At 40.2% G+C, this 18542-nt stretch overlaps 1 protein-coding gene across 8 annotated transcripts in view; it reads right to left on the bottom strand.

Annotated features, from left to right (window-relative positions):
- Positions 1-18542, bottom strand: part of LRRC8D (leucine rich repeat containing 8 VRAC subunit D) — a 54646-nt gene that overhangs the window by 9855 nt on the left and 26249 nt on the right. Inside the window, exon 3 of one of the 8 annotated variants that reach the window (XM_069789183.1) lies at positions 13043-13111. The exons of 4 other annotated variants lie outside the window; for them this stretch is intronic. The gene's annotated coding sequence lies outside the window, so the exon portion shown is untranslated. Of the gene's footprint in view, positions 1-5787; positions 5990-13042; positions 13112-18228; positions 18358-18542 lie in introns of those variants that run through there. 3 more of the 8 variants (XM_069789182.1, XM_069789187.1, XM_069789186.1) reach the window with 3 other exon arrangements.

Below are 18542 nucleotides of genomic sequence, written 5' to 3'. Positions count from 1 at the left end.
AGGCCCATGTTAAATCAGCAAGGATAACAGCTACTTTCATAAATCATACTTACCTGATTATAATCTTTTCATTAGTCTTACAGAAAAGCTGTAACAGAAAGAGCTCAGAATGTGATTAACCTGGTGAATTTTTCTGACATTTTTCAGACTATAAATGCTGAAATACAAAGTGAACGTATTGGGCTTATTTCCTAAGAAACTAGCTTAAATACAGAAGTTAGAGGAAAAGGAAGCAGCAGATTGGTATGTCACTAATGTTTATTTACATCCTACTTCTTCCTGTACTTACTGATAAAAAATTCATCTGTCTGCCCCTGTAATTCACTGGCCCTTCTGTTTTAAAAGCATATTTAAAGTTAAAGCAAATTCAAAGTTAGAACAAACAAATAAAACCAGAATTGTAGCACATGAACTTCTCATTTTACTTTCAGTTCCCAAGACTCCAAACAAGCCCACTTTGTTTCAGGAAACAAAAAGATTCTTGAATTAGCACTATCACTGCAACTGCTCAAGAATTAAAAAAAAAAAAAAAACCAAACCAAAAAACCCCAACCAAAAAAATCCCACATTTCTAGTTGAAAAGAAAAAGTGCTATCATGAACAAAATTGCTTTCTCCCTTCCCACAGGAAATTAAGGAGAAGAAAAGTTTTCCCATAACTAAAAGGCTCTGCTAGCTTGCTTTTGATCAAGTGACCATAGGTTTAAATTTATTTCCGCTGTATATTTTCCACCAACCATTTCTACTTCCTTTGTTTTTCTACTTCTGCAATATCCTATTAAGGCAGGCAATTAGACCTTAATGTGATAAGAGTGGATTATGAGATTCTTCTTAGCCAGGACACTGCGAATATCAATTGTTCCACAGACAATCTGCAAAGATCAAAAAGATGGCACCATCCTTTTTTTTTTTCTTTCTTTCCCACATAACCAAGTGTAAAGAGCCCCAGCGCCCTTGTAAAAGTATGTTTAAAGACATTCAGAAGAGAGCCTATGAATGAATTTATGCATTCTGAGCATACAGACATATTCATCACCAGCATTGGTTATTCAGTTTCCAAGATTAAGAAAAGTTTAAAACAAACAGAAGGAGGTTTAATCAAAACACCAGTAGGCTTTGGGATCTAGTAATAGAGGGAAATTGTCCCTGCTACCATAGCTGGGAATACTACAACTATTCCTAGCCTGGTTTGCAGCTCCTAGTATGTTGGCTGAGGCACTGCCTCTGGATAGCTGTAGAGAAGCAGCAGCCCATTTGAAAAAGAGGAGTTAACTCTGCTGCTCTATTCCACAGGAAATTACTGTGCTTTGCTCTACCTGACCCAACTCAAGTTACAAAAACAGTTTTAGGTACAACTGTGACTACAGCTTCTCTTCTCAAGCATCCTTGAAATCAAACACCCAAATTCAGCTAAGCATGGATTTGCGCATTGAATGCCCCTATTGCCTGAAAAGCCCAGGAAACATTCCACAATAAAATACAATATAGGTATTTTTATAGTGTTTCTCTACTATATGAAATGTTTTGCTACTTCTTCAGCGACAGAAGGTATTGCAGAACATTAACACCAGAACACAAGGACTAGTGTGGCTTACGGTATCAGATACTTCCTGACGAGTGCTTTTGTCTTAAGAAGATCAGAAACAGATTTAACATAAGAACCTGCATGGAAGAAGATTTCCGTTATTTTTTTCCACCAAGTTAGAATGACAAGAATTCCCATTCACTATTTCTTCCCTAAACATCTGACAGCAACCAAATCTACCAGTTTTAGACCAATCTGCAAGATCTGGGTTGGTTTATTTTTGTTTGGCTACCCCTTGACTGAGCAAATTGTTATTTGTTTGGCCTATCTGATATTCCAGGCTAAGCAAATTTCTATGGGATAGGATATTTATCTGTATGATTTTACTTTCTCAAAATTAATTTCATGTCATCCTGAAGGTGTACCACAAGATGCTCTGTGGGCGTAATGGATGGTAACTGAATAAGGAGAAAGCAATGAACACAAAGCTGAAAGGAGATTTCCTATAGAGAAAGACATTCCAACTAAGGTACAAGAGTTCCACAATAGCTTTTAATAACTAAATCTCATTATATAAATATGTATGGAAAAATATGATGCTGTGATTTGATAACATACTTACATGATTAGGGAGGATTAATTAGCACCACTCGTACACTCATTATTTGAGAAACAAAAAAACCCAAACAAAACGCCCCACAACTAACTCATCTCCATCCCACTGCCCAAATTGCACAGCTATAATTTTGGGCTTTCCCTTAAAGGGAATACATAATCTCTACTACAGACTGTAAATAAATTCCCCAACCAAGAAATCATCATCTTTATGTACAACATTAACCTGACCGACAGGAATTTGGTAAATGAAAAATTATCACAATCTAATTTCTCTGAGACTGCATACAGAAATACTAGGCTTCAGTAAGTTGGAGACAAAAATAAGATTCTTACTTTATATAATCAATGTCAAATTAGTATCCATTTACACAAATTAAATCTTCAAAAATTCTGCTCTTCAAAGCTGGGCTTTTTCAGGTTGTGTAACACTCTAACCTACTTTTGGATCCTGCTATTTAAGTGTTTACACTGCATCTTCCTTGTTTACCAGCTCTTTGAAGGTCTAGTGCTATACACCACTCCTACACAGATGGTTTTGTAATCAATGTGATATTTAAAAAGCAGTATTAGCAGCCATGATTTCCCTAACAATAAACTCTTGAATCATACCTCATTCTTGCCTTGCTGTAAATGACTGGAGAGGTCTGTTTAAGGGTTACTTTCAAAACAGGAGCCCAATGCTGTACTTCTGATGAGCTCCCCAAAGCACCCAAAGATTACTAACACAATTACTCTGCGTTCCCCACATGCGAGTTCTGTGTCCACACAGCACAGAAAATGAGCAACTTCCCACTTGGCCTACTGCAGTACTCCTGGGCTATGCTCTTACAAGAGGGCCGCTTTGACCAAAACTACAAGCTTCAGTTTTTATTCACATTTATTCCCAGGCTTCAGAGTGCAGTGCAGGCGCTCAGTATCTTTCAGAATACGACTTGTCAGTTTTTGGCAAGGCAACATGCAAGAAACCAAGAGAGATGACTAATGAGGCTAGACCCCAGCAGGGGAAAATACTGAACTTAACACTTTTCATATCTGTAAGTAACATGAACGCACAGGTATTTGAGAGGCAATTTCTCTTTGGAAGAACATGAATCTTGCATAGCACAACTGCCTGAACAGAAATCCTACAGCAGATTAACAAAGACCTTGCAGATGAAGGCAAAGAACATGCCTCATCTCTCTTGGTTTCTTGCATGTTGCCTCGCTAGGTGTTTTTGGTTTGGGGTTTTTTTTTTGTTTGTTTGTTTTTTAATAACTGTAAAATCACATGTCGTTAACTGACTTGAACTGTAACACATATAGTTATAACACTGAGCTCTTTACCAGCTACAGAGACCCATGCAGAGGGGTGCTCAAGGTACTCCTCTCCACTTGTTTCCTTCTCCCATCTCTTCTCTCACGCCTTTATGGTCTCCAATGCTACCCCAGCACACGCACTCCAAGCCTTATGCTGCTGTTTCAACTGCTGTTGTTTATGCAATACCAATTCGCTCTTCTTTTATCCAAGGCAGCACATCACTGGTGATCAAAGCAGTGACGCTAAGTCTGAATGATCAGATCTCCGACAGCATTTTTTCTGTTTCACCTAGCCAGACTACAGCAAAACCAGTGAGCGGACACTTTGTATCTCATTTCACAGAATTTCTAAAACATACCCAAACTGGTCGTCTTGAAAAGACAGCCTAACATGTATGTGCAAGACCCCCTGTTTAAGCACTTTTACTCAAATACAGACACAACTGAAAGTTACTGCAGTTGATTTAACCTGTGCTGACATGGACATACAATGCAATTAAAAGTTACACCATCCAATAAACTCTAACAGCTGCTTGCACTCAACTGTTAAACATTTAATCCCTTTGCCATTTCAAAATCTGCTGTTCCCCTATCTTTAAGCCAGTGATGTTTCTGCAGTGTTTTCACGACTGCTATTAGAAGTACAGGAACACACAGTGAACATCTGGTGCTTCCACTGACCAGAGCACTTTAGGAATTTATCAAGATGCAAAAGCAAGCTGCACCAAAATAAAAGCACATCTGGTAACTCTAGTCCTTTGAGACTTCTTTTTATCACTAAAAAAACCCCAGCAATACAATTTTTTTTAAAAAGTCATTAAAAGGATTGGAAGAGAAAAAGGAAAAAAATTACAACACAATTGTATTTCCTTTTTTGGTTTAGAAATCTGAAAAACAGAACAGTTAAAAATGGTTTAGACCTTGAGATGTTATTTAAATTTGCTTTTACATAAATAAGTCCACATGGCTACAAAGTTTGTTATACGAAATAGCTTGACCTCAGGTAAAGATGGCACTCAGCGACTCATGCAATTCCTCTGAAAAATACTGCTTTCTGATCCACAACCACACATGCTGCCAGTCTCTGTCTCATCTTGTTCTGGATTCACTCGGAACAGGGGCAACTTCAAAAGCAGTAAGAAATTGAACTTGGCATAGAGCTGCTAGTTTCGTGAGTGTAAGCCACAGAATGTAAAGATACAAATCTTATTACAGGATATTAGTATCTTTAACTACACACCCTAAACATACCTAAAGAATAGGAAGGAGTGCCTACCAAAGAAAAAGAAGTGTGTGGCTGAAGTTATTGTTGCTGTAGGTTTTAATAGCCCCTCTTAAGGGCAAAATGACCTCTCCACCCTAACTCATGGTAGTAAAGTCTAGGTTTACTTAATTTCTAAACTGTATTCCCATCAGAATGGAAGCAGGTTTACTGAGTAACTAAAGTTATTTTCAATTAATACTTTCCTCCTCCTTATTTTTAATGGACATGCCAGCAACCTTGCACTGGAACATTTACAGCATCCTCATGGAGATCTAGAGCCAAGAGCTGACAGAAAGTTCCTTTAACTAAAAAACAGACTCCATTGTTCCCTACCCGAGTTGGTTCATCTCTTCAGAGCGAACAGCAAACACAGTGACTCTCACTGGGTTACACATTAAACAGAAGTTTCATGTAAAAGATTTGCACACATATGAGCTACTGTATTCTCAAGGACCTGCAGTGATACTTCCATTACATCCACTAGCTAAAAGCAATCTAGGAAAGGTCACACTTAAATTAAAAAATTAAAACAACAAAAGCAAATTAAACAAACACTCACACAAAAAAACCAAACACCAAAAAGCACCCAGCAACACAAGAAGCTACATGTAAACACCAGCCTCCTAATTGCACACCAGAGTTCCTCTATTTCTGCCAATATCTTTTCCGTGGCAAGAGCAGTAGGAAGGTTCATCAGGTGAGTGCAGCTAAGAATCAAGATATGAAAAAGCACACTTTAATTCCACCTTTCCTTTTACCCACTATGCCAACACAAAGCTCCCTTGATAAAAAAGCAAGTTTACAGCTCAATAAATAGGCTGTGCCCTCAGTTTTCAAATACACAGTCTCTCCAACTCTTTATGGGACAATTGTCAAACTATGTTCCTACTTAAATGTCGCACTGCTTCTCTTCTCCCCAGGGAGAACGGGAGACTTCCTCACTCAAGCCAAGGACTAGCTGTAAAGACATCTCACAGAAACTACTCAAGATAACTGCTAAGCAGCCTCCGACACCCCTCCCACCATCCTGTCTCCCCCGACCCTGCGTAGACACCACACAAGAGATAGCTTACTCCCCACCCTACCTGCTCTTTATCAAGCAAAGAGATCTTCTATGCTTCGGACATCCTGCCAGATGGGTAACAACGATGACTTCTCACATAAAACTCTGATCAACAGATGAAGGATGACTTATTAACGTTAACGCATTCCTGCCAAGCTTCCAATAGCTGAATCTCCAGTGGTTTCATGCCAGGAAAAATGCCTGCAGCTGAAGCATTTATCCTCAAAGGGATTTATTTAAGTTTACTATATTTCTTTTTCCTCTTCTAAACTTAAGCTGCTTTCTGTAAGAGGTAAGCTATTTACTTAGTCCATCTAGTCCCATAATTGTTTGGTTCAGGGTGTGGACTTCAATCGCAGTACTTAAGCATAAAAAGGGAATTACACTACAACATATATTTTGGAGGCTGTTGTTTTAAAATTTTGCTGATGAGTTCAGATCACCTCCTTCCTTCTTATGCTTTATTATCTCAAAACCCCATTCAAAATGTAGCCTTAAGAATAGAAAGAATGTTCCAAAAGACTTGCTGTCTTCCCTGAGATTGCAGCATTCTGCTCTAACAAGTAAGCTTCCAGCTCTGCAAAAAGGTTCAGTAACGCTCAGTTGTGTTGCTTGCAGCCATTCACCAGCAGCAACAGATCCATACAGCCTCCAATTTAAATATTTACGATTGCTAAACTTATATTATGATTTGACCCAAATGCTCCAGCTGCAACTGTAACCTCTGCACTGAGGGCTCTCCAGAAGGGAGGGGACAGACAACCCTTGCCCCTGAAGGCTTACAATCTAAAAGTGATTATTTGTTAGGCAACGAAAAGCATGTTTGTGGCCGTAAAATTCAAAGAAAAAAAAACAAAACCCCAAAAGTGGGATAGCAGCATAATTAAAAGTATAATCAAACTTAACATTTTAATGCACTGCTATCTTTGAAAAGGCTTAACATTATGTCTAGATAAATCCGTTTACAGTTACAGCATTCCTATATACTTAGCTATACTCCTTCCCACTGGTTTGAGGATGATGCTATCTCACAAATAAGGCACTAAACATAACAGTGCTTGAAACTTACCTTTCCAGTAAAACAGACAATGAAGCTTTCCTGTCCAGTCAAATCTGTTTTAAAACAGACAGTGAAGCTTTCCGAGTATGTACTTCACTTAACCTCAAATAAATGAAATAAAAATATAGAAAGGAGACATTTTATTCAATCTCATCTATGGACAGATGCCACTCCTGCTCGAGCCCTTATCACCTTGCCATGATTGCTACAGCCTTCCCCACGCGCTCGCAACAACATTTTTGGCAGCCACCTTCACAGACATGCAGTCATGTACCATGTCACTGTCTGTCTGACTTTTACAGTCAACGTGCTTATCTGCTTGCCAAATGGGGAAATCGGTCCAGAAGCAGCTTTCCCTTACCCCAGGTGCTTGCCATTTGAACTTTTTTTGGCAAGTTACTCATCACTTAAAGCAGCACAATAGCCACCTCCCAGCTGCTACAGAAATAAAAGGAGAGTTGCCCTCTGACTAGAGGAAAACAAAAGAGTTAGGTTTTGTTGTTGCCATTGTTTCAACACACAGCCAAGCCAGGTAATTTTCACATCCCTCCAGCAGACCCCAGTCAGGTCCCCACGATTTTCTGTGCAAGCAGGGGTAACCAGCAAGGCAAGTTCACAACACGACACTAGCATCATACTGACCCGGGAGAAGAAGGGTCCCTTCCTTCTAAATCATCTTCTAGCCCTTCCACCAGCATGCTAACATTTCAAAAAACAGGGGAAACGGAAAGTCTGAGCTTGTGCAAGTACATTACCACTGATTTCAGAGTCCTGGTTCTCATTGTGCCTTCCACCAAGCATAATGCAAGGCTTTGGGAAAGAGGTGCAATCCAGCCCCCCTTGCTGTCCTGGTGTCCTGTGCAGAACAAGGTGGAGACTCAGGACCTGTCCTAAGGCAAATTGTTCTTTACCATCATTTCCAGCAGTATTTCTATAGGCATGTGCGATAGCGCATCACCTACTCACATACATGAAGCACAAACAACAGAGCAAATGTTGCTTTTATCTTCTAAGAGCACCAGAAAACACCTGTTCTAGTGCAGCGGTGGTGGTGGGAGAGAGAACAACTACAGTGTTCCTCTCCCACAGGCATACAGAGACCTCCTCACACACCCCAGTGATCAGGTTGCATGGCCCTATGGGCCTGCAAACATCCCTCTCTTGGAAGAGGGTAGCCTGGAGGCAACCTGCAACTATCAGGGGACAGCAGGGATTACTTGAGCTCTTGGTTTGCATTGCAAATCGTTGACTTAACACGAAACAAAAACACAAAATGGCCACAAATTGCCTACACAGTGACCTCTATCGTGTCATAGCTGAATGGGAGTAATCTTCGATACACCACATCTATTCATAAGTTTGACTGGCACTATTTTAACAAGGATCTACTCAAGAATGTTAGGACAACTAGCCAACCGCTTTATTTATATGCTCCTGTTATCTCATCTGCACACTTGGACTACTGCCTGTGCATGTGGGTGTACAGCAATAATATACATATGACTACATTCCCATAAACCGTCAGTTAAGAGTTTACGATTTGTCATGGCCAGACCAAAACATGAACGAAACCATCCATTTAATTTATTATAAAGTTTTGTAACAGCCTGTCTTTGACCAAGAATTTTGCCTGCCAAATGATGCCTCAGGTACATTATTTTAAATAAGAAAAAGCTTATCAAGGCCCAGAACTCTATGATAGTTTTTGTTCCCTTTTAGGCTAAACAGCAATTCTAATCTCCATTTCAAGTTCCTCAAAGGCTAACAATAAAAACCCTTTCTCTTAGATATAACACCATCAAGAAACTTTGGATTAACAAAATTAAACTAATCTTTTAAGCCTTCACTGGTTTCAGTTTCTCAAGAACAGACTTGCTTTAGGAAGCCAAAGTGAACGACCCTTCACCAGCCCTCGTCATAAAGTTTGGGATATCCACACACAGCACCAATTGACCTTGCAGGAGAGACCTGAAATGGTGACTTCAAGAAGGCAGGTGATGTGCTACTGCTGTAGGCTGTAAATTCTTGCACAAGGACACAGCCATATCCATGTTCACATTGAAATGGTCCTGGATCACAAGGCCTTTGCAGAAATATCAGAGTTGGATCCTTGCTCACCACATGTAAGCAGACATGAGATGGCTGTTATTCTGGGTTTCAAGCCAAGAAAGGGAAGAGCCAGTACAACAGCTGGCTGGCAGTCAGACAGACAGCGCTCTTTAGGCTTAACAGAAAGTTGCAGCCTTGTCCCCAAATGGGGCTAATGGCTTATTGTGCTGCTTGCTCTGTTACAAGTGGCAGAGCTACTGTTGGGTTAAAACATTCTTTATATGACATACAAATGGTAATCCCGCTCCTGACTCACTAGGGGCATCCTCACTCTGTCTCATCATGTCATGCATCAGATGCCACTACCTTTCACAATACTTGCATTGTATGCTCTATGCTCCTTGTGTAGCACTCAGCTCCTGGGTCTTGGTCAGAGTTCCTTCATATTCAAACAAAAAAAAAAAAAAAAAAAAGGCAATTTTTGGACAAAGAGCTAGGCTATGCTAGCACTTGATATTTATATTGCATAAAAGGTTCAATTTCCTACTTTATATCAAAGCCTTACTGCATTATGCATTGTGTAATCCTGTCTCAAAAAGATTACAGCCCAAAAATTCAGTTGAATTGCATCAGATTTCATACTCTACAACACAGCAGGGTGCTTGAGGAAGGCAAAGTTTCGAGATTGACCAGTTATAAAAGGAAGAACCTTTAAGTCTATGGCATGGGCTAGAAACAGGAATAAATCTCCTTTTATCTTCTACATTAGCAACACTTTGACCACAGGAAAAGTCACAAAGTAAAGACATCCTAAAAAAAGTTTGCTAGTGTAAGCAGTGTGTTGGAATTATTCCTTAATATGTGACTCTATTCTGAAAAGTGATTTAACTAAGATATCATTGAAGGATATAAGTTAGCAGGAAATGTTGCTATTTCCACGTGGGTGTACAATTCACAAATAAAACTATTCCTCTCCAGTTATTGCAAATCTTCCTCTGGGAGTGTACCTAAGGTTTCCACATACAGTTAATCTGGGGATAATGCTTCTCAGTGCTCTGCATAGACTTTCTTGCTGAAGCTGGCCATATTCATTGATACTTGCTTTGTCAAATTAAGAGAAGTGAGTTGTAATGAAGCTTTACTTCCACCCCTAAAGGGAGAAGATACAACTGGCTGTATATGTACAAGTAACAAACAAAATGAGTAATCATGAAGTGGCTTTAAAACAAAACCCCCACCAAAAATTAAAACACTCATGGAGGTAAAGGCCAACAAGCTTAGACTACAAGATCTCAAGTTATATAAATAAGAGCAGTAATGCTGTTGTGACTCATTTATTAGGGAATCTTTACTGCCTTCGGTTAACAAAAAAAATAATTGTGTGATGATGGCAGACTTGAAATTATCCAGTTACATAAAATGATTTCTTGCTTCTGAGTTGCTGTTTGTGAATAGCTGCAATTTGAAGAGATCTGAATAAAGATCCTTCTACCCCCTCACTGTAACACAGACTCAAAATGAAAGTTTATTAGCAATAAGCAAAAGTATAAACAGATTAACATGAAATACTCAAACTTTCCAGGTGAGACTTGCATTTAAGCTTTTGAATTAGGAGCTCTACACCTCTATAGTCCAAGGCAAAGGTCAGCAAGGCACAATCAAGCAGGTGATGTCACCACAGCCAGCTACTATAGTCTTCTCCAGTCCTCCTCCGAGACAGCTGTCACTGTCAAAGCCAAAAAAGACTACAGGTCTGATCCTCCAACTCCTAGACAAGGTCTCCCTGCCAACTGTAACACCATCTCACCAGTGACCACAGGACAAACTATTTCTTCTTAGTAATTTAAGTCATTGAAAACCCACAGGATATAAAACTATAAATTACCACAACCATGCCAAAAACCAATACGGCCAAAACATAGCAGCAAAGTGCAGTTATTTCTCTATAGATGAAAGCCGAGGGATTTCTAGTGTTTTCTTTCCTCTAATCCACAAAACCAAAATGCCAGCAGCATGTTCCTTGGTAGAAGCCCAAAGACCACTTAAAAGTCTCCATTTTCAAGATGTCTTAGACTACATAACTTATTTCATTACTGTCCCCGCCTCAAACAAAGTACAAAAGCAGCTTAGTTTCCTCTATGATCCCCTTTGACTCTTGAAACTCCTGTGGGCCGACAAGAACTCCAAGAGCTACGAATACAGCTCGTATTTGGCATTAACTGATCATCTTTAATTTATGATTTACAATTACATTACAAAACACATATACAGAAATGTGTCTTACGGATCAAGCCATCTTTCCACAGTTAGCAAATGATGCAATTTATTCAGTCATCACAGTACAGATCAGACCAGTGACATTGTAAGACATCACGCAAGCAATACAATAGCATGTACTGAAGAACTACTGAAAACTCATTTAACAAATAAAATCCATCTTGTAAAAAAATCCCACAGGAGTCTTTTGCTGCAGTATATCATCTGTGTTTCAGACTCAGCATTCCAAATATTTAGCTTTTTCTACAACAAAGAATTTAACTTGTGTTGGAATGACTGCACACAGGGAAAAATATGGCATTCACACAAGAGCCACAAAATACCACACTTACCAACTGTGCTTCTTGATGCAGCTCTTAAGAGCTAATTCATAGCATCTATGACTTTAACATTGTATTTTCCTCTGTTGAAAGGTCTGGCATCCCTGCTTGATGATTTGCCAGATTAGTGCTATATTAAGCTAGACAGGCAGCCCAGGGATGTAGGACTGAACTGTTACTTTTATCCTTCCACAGAGCTTCAAATTCCACTCACTAGTCCCATCTTTGGACCATGAATGGCATGACCACAAAATAACCATTCCCACCTACAAGGACAGAGATGCTAAAATGCTTGATCTTTTGCATTTGCTCAAGTTTTAAAACTTTCATTGCATTACCATTCTTCTGATGTTCTTGTTTTAAGACTTCCCTCCTCCTCTTTGCAATTCTGCAGATTCCTTTCCAAGACTCTTGGACAGTGCAAAGACATGGGTCACAAGACACATCCAGGAGCCGAGTCGTTTTCTGAGTATGTACATGTGTTTCTGTGTGGACACAAACAGTGACACACAGAGAAGAGCTCTCTGCTCTTCAAGTGACATCTCAGGAGTATACTCGGGTAGACACTGACAGCAAGGCTGAGCAGCTACTCCCAGTCCTTGGAAACAATGAAAGGGAAGAAGCAGTGAAACAACCCTCACAGTCATTATGCTTGTACCTATACCTCCTTGTCAATGATTTCTGTCCATTAGTATCTACCAGACTCAATTGTCATACACAAATAAAGTTGTGGGTGTGCCTGTGTGCGCCTGCATGTAACCTTGGGAGGAAAAAAAGGAAAAGTAATGAAGGTTGAAACAGTTGTAACTCTCAACAGAGAGAAGCATTCTCCAAAACAAGCATCAGAAGGTAGTTAATAAAGGAAACTGGAGACTTCTGCTTGACAAAAAACAGCAGCTAGACCTTCTTCCTTCCACATCTTAAATCTCTTTGCTCCATTCTATTCCTCTCTCCACTTCTGAAGACATCAATCCCTAAATAAAACCGTGCATTTTCTCTGCAGATCACTTCAAATACAACTGAGGGACACAGTACAAGTATGATCACTGAAAAGCTGAATGCTCAAAACCAGTTTGTTACTCTGATCCATGTATATTCTGTTTGTAGATCAGCATGTACGCCCTGTAATCAGAGGCACAATGACACATTTTAGCGTGCACGTTACGTTCTCCCTTTATCACCACCTCCCCTTCATACACACACCCTCAGTGTTCCTTCAGCCAGCACTACGCTCCTTCTCAAATTTAGAAACAGACTTCTGAATCACCAGTTCCTGTTGTTGAAAGTAGCTAGAAACAGATGTTACAGCAAAAGAAGTTTCCTAGTAAACAATTATAATCTGCCCACTACATTAGACCCCATTGTTACAAAATGTTTTTAAACCCTAGAACAAGAGGTTTTATAAATTTATATGAAACTAAATAATTTCATTCCCTGAGGTGCCTAATCCTTCCTAGAATCACATTAATTCTTACCCATAATGGTATCATGCAGCAGTGAGTTCCAGAGGTTAATTGTCCACTAGGAAAAAAAACCAAACCCAAACTCAAAAATGTTGCTTATAAACTCACTGCTTGTGAGCCTCCTGCTGCACTTACTTCATTCCATTCTACTTTTCCTTGTCACTTCTTCAGATGCACCTTCAAGAAGAGGAACAGAAAGACATGAGCTACTACCTTGCAAGAGAAGAGCAGCACAAAGATTCCAAAACTGGTTATATGCAAGAAAGATCAGTTCCAGATAGAGGAAAGCAGAGTTCAGCCAGTGCTACACACAAGCCAATCCACCCTGCAGAGAAGAATTGCTTCCTAGCATAAGAAGAGTGGAAATGCACCCATGTTTCCTGGTTTGAGTCCATGAAGAACCATACACATAGGTAGGAGAATCTTGGCAACCACTTGTGGACTCCAATTTCTTCTGTTGCTCTCGAAATATGTAACAGAGGAACTACGTATCTCAGGCAAAGAGGCACCATCCATGTATGTGCCTCACATGTATGTATGTATATACATAGAAAATATATATTGTGTGTGTATGTATGTATATGAAAAAGGCCAGCTGCTGCTCAATTATTCAGCATATGAGGAACATTTTGTTTTGCAGGTTTGTATAGTATCATCTATGAATTACTGAAGCCAAAGGGATACTGCAGACCACTATACTCAATTATTCCTGTATTTAGACCAGAGGGCTACATGTAACTGTAAGCCAAACCTTTGTTTGCCTAACAGAACACTTCCAGAAAAGCTTTCAGCCCTGGGAACATTTTGGGTGGAATCCACCACTTTCCTTTGTCATTTGGTTGTTACAGCGCTTACGCTGTCTCACCATTACAAATGCACGTCTTCTTTCCAATTGCCCGATTTCAGCTCCCAGCCATCAGCTCCATGTTACGCCTGTTTCTGTGAGCCTTTTAGCCTCCAGCATGCTCTCCCTCAGAAGATGCTTCCCTGCCAATTATCAAGTTACCCCATCTATCTATCAAGAAAGAACAGACCCAGCAACAGATTGAGCTTTTCAGGCTCTCCTTGTGGTACCTGAACACCACCCAGCCTTCAGATATCTCCTCTGACTCTTTCCTGAACTCACTCCTGTTTTCAACAGGCTGCTCACAACCCCAGAATCATACACAATTCACCTTATTTTGCCTGTTGCCCCTCCTGCTTACACACCCAAACTTACTTACATCTGCTGCCCTGCAAGAGGGCAGTCACGTCCAGTTGTTTACTCACTGTACCCCCAAGTAGTCTTCTCCCCAAGCTGCTATTCTGTCACTACATTGAAGTACAACACCTGCAGGCCCCACAAGCTTGTATCAGACTATATTAAAATGCACTTTTGATTGATACAGCTCACCAGGATACCCAAATTACTGTGTACAAGCTGCCTTGTCCTCACTTACCACATGATATGGCCTACCAATTGTATCAGTACAGATCCTGTCCTTGTCTCCAGGTACTTGATGAAAAGGTTCAATGGAATCTGGCCTCACCTCAATACTTAAAACAGATTTCTAGAAGCATTCCCATTTGATAATGATTCACCACCAATGACTAACTTTTAAACATCAGTTAGTCAGTTCTTAATTCGTTTACTTTTGCAATACCACATAGCACTAACATGTCAGGACCAGAGTCCCAAAGGTATGTCAAAGTCCTAACTGACTACCTCTGCTGTTGCCAAGAAAGGGAACTATAGGTAGCACTTGAGAGGAGCTAGGGAGTAGTAGGGGACTGCAAGAGTTGGATTGTCTTCCTGCCCCTGCATCAGATGCCTTTTGAAGACATAGCTTTACTACATCCCATGCAGGCCCCTCTCTCAAGTAAAACTTAAGTGTTTCCAGCATGTCACCATGTTTGCTAGGACATATTTCCCTTGAAGTGATACAGACTGATAGTAATCTGTCTAATGTTTTATCAATTGAATACCGCATTAACTTTTCCAGTATTTTGATGAGAATTAATGTCAAGCTAGCTGGAATATGGTTAAATCGGTCACCCATCCTTCCCTTGTCTACTCTGGCACAGTTAATTTTAAGACCCTCAATACCAACAGTTTAAAAATTGTCTGCAGGCCTGCAGACTTTTCAGCAAGCTCTTTAAAACAATCAAGTCATAGCACTGCTGATTTACATATATCTATCCACAGAAGGTAATAAACCTTTATTAATTAAGATGAATTTAATTCTCTGTTGGATTGGCATTTGTGGTATCACATTCTGCACCTTCCCAAATATGGAACAGTATTAACAAATATTTGTACTTTTCTTGCACAAGCTACTTTATTATCTCCATCTAGTAACTGGAATTATTTGTTTCCTAACATACTTCAGCTGTTGAAAATATGCAGAGTTAATTCTCTAACTTACTTCCTAACTTCTAATGTGTGCTAATTCTCATGTATCCATTGTCCCGTTAATTACTGTATTTTGCTCTGAAATTTCTAGATGTGTCCTGAAGCCATAGGGCTGTTAGTGTAGTAGTTGTCTTTTTTCTTTAAACCAGAATTTCAGCTTTTGGGCTATTTACTATCTGCTTATAAAGATCTCTGTTTTCCATTCACATTTTTCTTCCTACAATAGCATCAAGTTCTCCATGATGACAAATACGCTCTTTTGAAGCATTAAGTGTAATTTCTTTGGGGCTGCTCTCTGTTTGTCCATCCTGTACGTAACTGGGTCACACTCAATGGTCCCATGGCAACCACCAGCTTCCAGTTGTGTGATACCAAAGTCCACAGTAGCTGTCTCAGCTGAAGAGCTGCAACAAGAGCTGACCTGCAATGGGCTGAATTTCTAAGGTACTGAACACCCTTCCATGATGCCAACAGGATGTTCAGCACCTCAGAAGCAACAAAACAAAACAGTGCATGAAGGGAAACAAACCTGTATGTTTATTGATTAGTGATTTCAGACATCTCCAAAAAGCACTTTTAAAAAGATCTGTATTAATTTCTCCTATTCCTTGACTATAAAGGCAAGGCATTTACCAAGTCACCCAATTTGGTGAGTCAACCCGACTGGACAACAAATACACTCAGGCTCCTCCTCATCAGCCTGACCCTCACCCAGGTTAATAGCTTCTGCATACTACCAGCCATCTGCTGTTTGTTTGATGAACAAGGCAAAACAAACTGACCTCCATCCTGGCCCAGGATGGCACTACTACAGAAACTGCAGTGCTCCTCAGCAGTCTCAGCAGAGAAGAAAAGCAGCGCAAAGCACATGCGCTCTGAGTTTAGAAACAACATTCCTTATCTGCCTAAGGTGGAAGCATCTATGCTCTACCTGGATTTGCACATGCAGTCAACTAAGCTTTAGTACAGAATCAGGCCTTTGCCTCTAGGACCAAGTCTTTCACAGGGCAATAAAACTTAATGTATTCAGCAAGAGAACCACAACATTTGGTTTTGTAATTGCCACAATAGTAGGAAAAACATTCAGAACCTTCCGGTTTCACAACTTTATTTAAATAAATATGCTAACTGTTCATACACAGTGATCTGTTAAGTATCCTAGAAGCATGGTGGTAGCAGTCTACAGATGCAATTCTGCAGTTCAACACATATGATGGACTTTTCTGCATAATCAGGAGTCCCACACGGCTCCTGAAGCACATATTTGCATGCATTTAGTTAGAGCAGAAATTCCTTATGGTGTTTAGCAAGAATCTAAATTCAGTAGCTGAAAAGGAAATAACGTGGCTTCTTGCTGTACATCAGCCACTGCAACTTATTTTGCACAGCCAAAAATGACTAAGGAAAAACACATACAGTAGTTCAGTCATTCCTCCTCTTATTAAAACAGCAAAATAGGAAGGAAGGTGAAGGAGGGGGAAAAAGACTGTAGCAGTACATTAAAAAGCAAAATGGAGAGCCCTACCCATACCTTCTGCAACAAATTCCCCCTAAATTAGGCAGCAAATATTCAAAGCCATTAATCTGCACAGACAGTTCAGTCTGAAGTGTACACTCCCTGTGCTGGATTCCTCTGTCCCCTCCTCTTAGGCTTGAGGTAAACATAGCTATGCAGGTTGCCACAAAAGCCTCAAATACTAAAACATTCAGCCTTTTTCTACTATCCAGATTTTGCCAAAGTTCTCTGCTTCATACACATATACAACAAAAGCTTTGTAGGGGATGGGAAGAATCTCAGTTTGGGCTCAAAGTCCAAGATTTGCTGGGCGGGCTCATACTCCTCTTTAACTTTCTTCATCCTCCTCCCCATCAGCTTAGAAAATCTCACAAGAAACCAGCAGCTTTACCCACCTAAGAAGTGCATTCCATTCACTATAGAAAATTAAACATGTGAACTAGAAGTTTCTACTGAAACTCTCAGTCATCACACAGTTAATGACAGCTGTAAGATGCTGTAACAGTGTTTCAAAAGTCTATTGCAAAGACTAAAGTCAGCTCACATTCCTCTCATAATTTCTGCTTAAGGTTAGAAGAGTCTGAAGGACTTATTGAATATTAAATTCAGATGAAAGGACAGAGTGACATTAAAATACAAGTGCTACTCCTGACTAGTAATACATCTGCATCCACATAAACCCTCCCAAATCCTTAAGAACAGCCTTCCTATATAACCTAATCCACTTTGAGGCTTTGTCTGCATAAGGCACTTTGGATTACTTCTTAAGAGACAAAAACCATACAAATTTAAAAAATTGATTGATTAAACTGCTTGAGACCCTCTTCAGACGCTCTTTTCCAGAATCAAAGTGACTCTCAACTACTCTGCCTCAGAGATGTAGGGCAGTTGAAGCAATTCACTTTAAATTCACACCTTCAGCTGACTTCAATAATTTCTCAGTGGCATGTGAAGACAAGCCCTTAACTCCAGAACCACACATGGGATTTACTTGGGAGTAACTGTCCAAAATATCTCCCTTGGGAGACAGGCCCAGACAACAATACACATCAGGATGCCGGTTCAACACCAAACCGTTTTAAGAAGAATGCAAGAAACCACACAATCAGAAAAACTTGAATTCTGGTAAATAAATTCATGACTCTGTAGTTGCCACGCTTGTTTTAGAGAAGCATTTCCAGCAGGCACCTAGCCTTAGTTTGAAAAGCCTCTTATTCTGACACAATTTTCCACAACTCCTCTCCATTCCCTCCCTCCTCGTCCCTACCCTTTCTCCACAAGCTGCATCCCCCAGCTGCTTTTTCCCAAACCCCAGCCTGCTGCCCTGACAGGGCACAATCTAACACAAAACGTGACAGCCCCTTGTTGTAAGATTTCAAGCATCACCTGAATAAAACACAAAGCAGCCTGGAACAGGAATTGCAGGTTCAGATCCAGCAGAGAGGTGTCTTGACTTCGGATGCTCCCTCCCCCGCAGCTAGGCTCTCATTGTTTTTTCCTGGGGATACATTTTCAGATCAGAGCCACTGCCTGCTGCAGATACAGATCAGCTTTGCTCATCCCACAGTTCTCTGTCACTGACAAAAAAATAGCTCTGGAGGTACAGGAGGAGGTTTTCAGCTGTTTTCTTCTCCAGTCCTCTCTAGCCATTTCCTCTGTCTTTATCCTCTCCTTCCAGCTTTTATACCTTGCAATAAGGG

This window comes from Haliaeetus albicilla, chromosome 8 (assembly GCF_947461875.1).
Source record: "Haliaeetus albicilla chromosome 8, bHalAlb1.1, whole genome shotgun sequence".
NCBI classification, from domain to species: domain Eukaryota; kingdom Metazoa; phylum Chordata; class Aves; order Accipitriformes; family Accipitridae; genus Haliaeetus; species Haliaeetus albicilla.
Note: the sequence above shows the minus strand (reverse complement) of the source record. Positions and strands in the feature narration are given on the sequence as shown.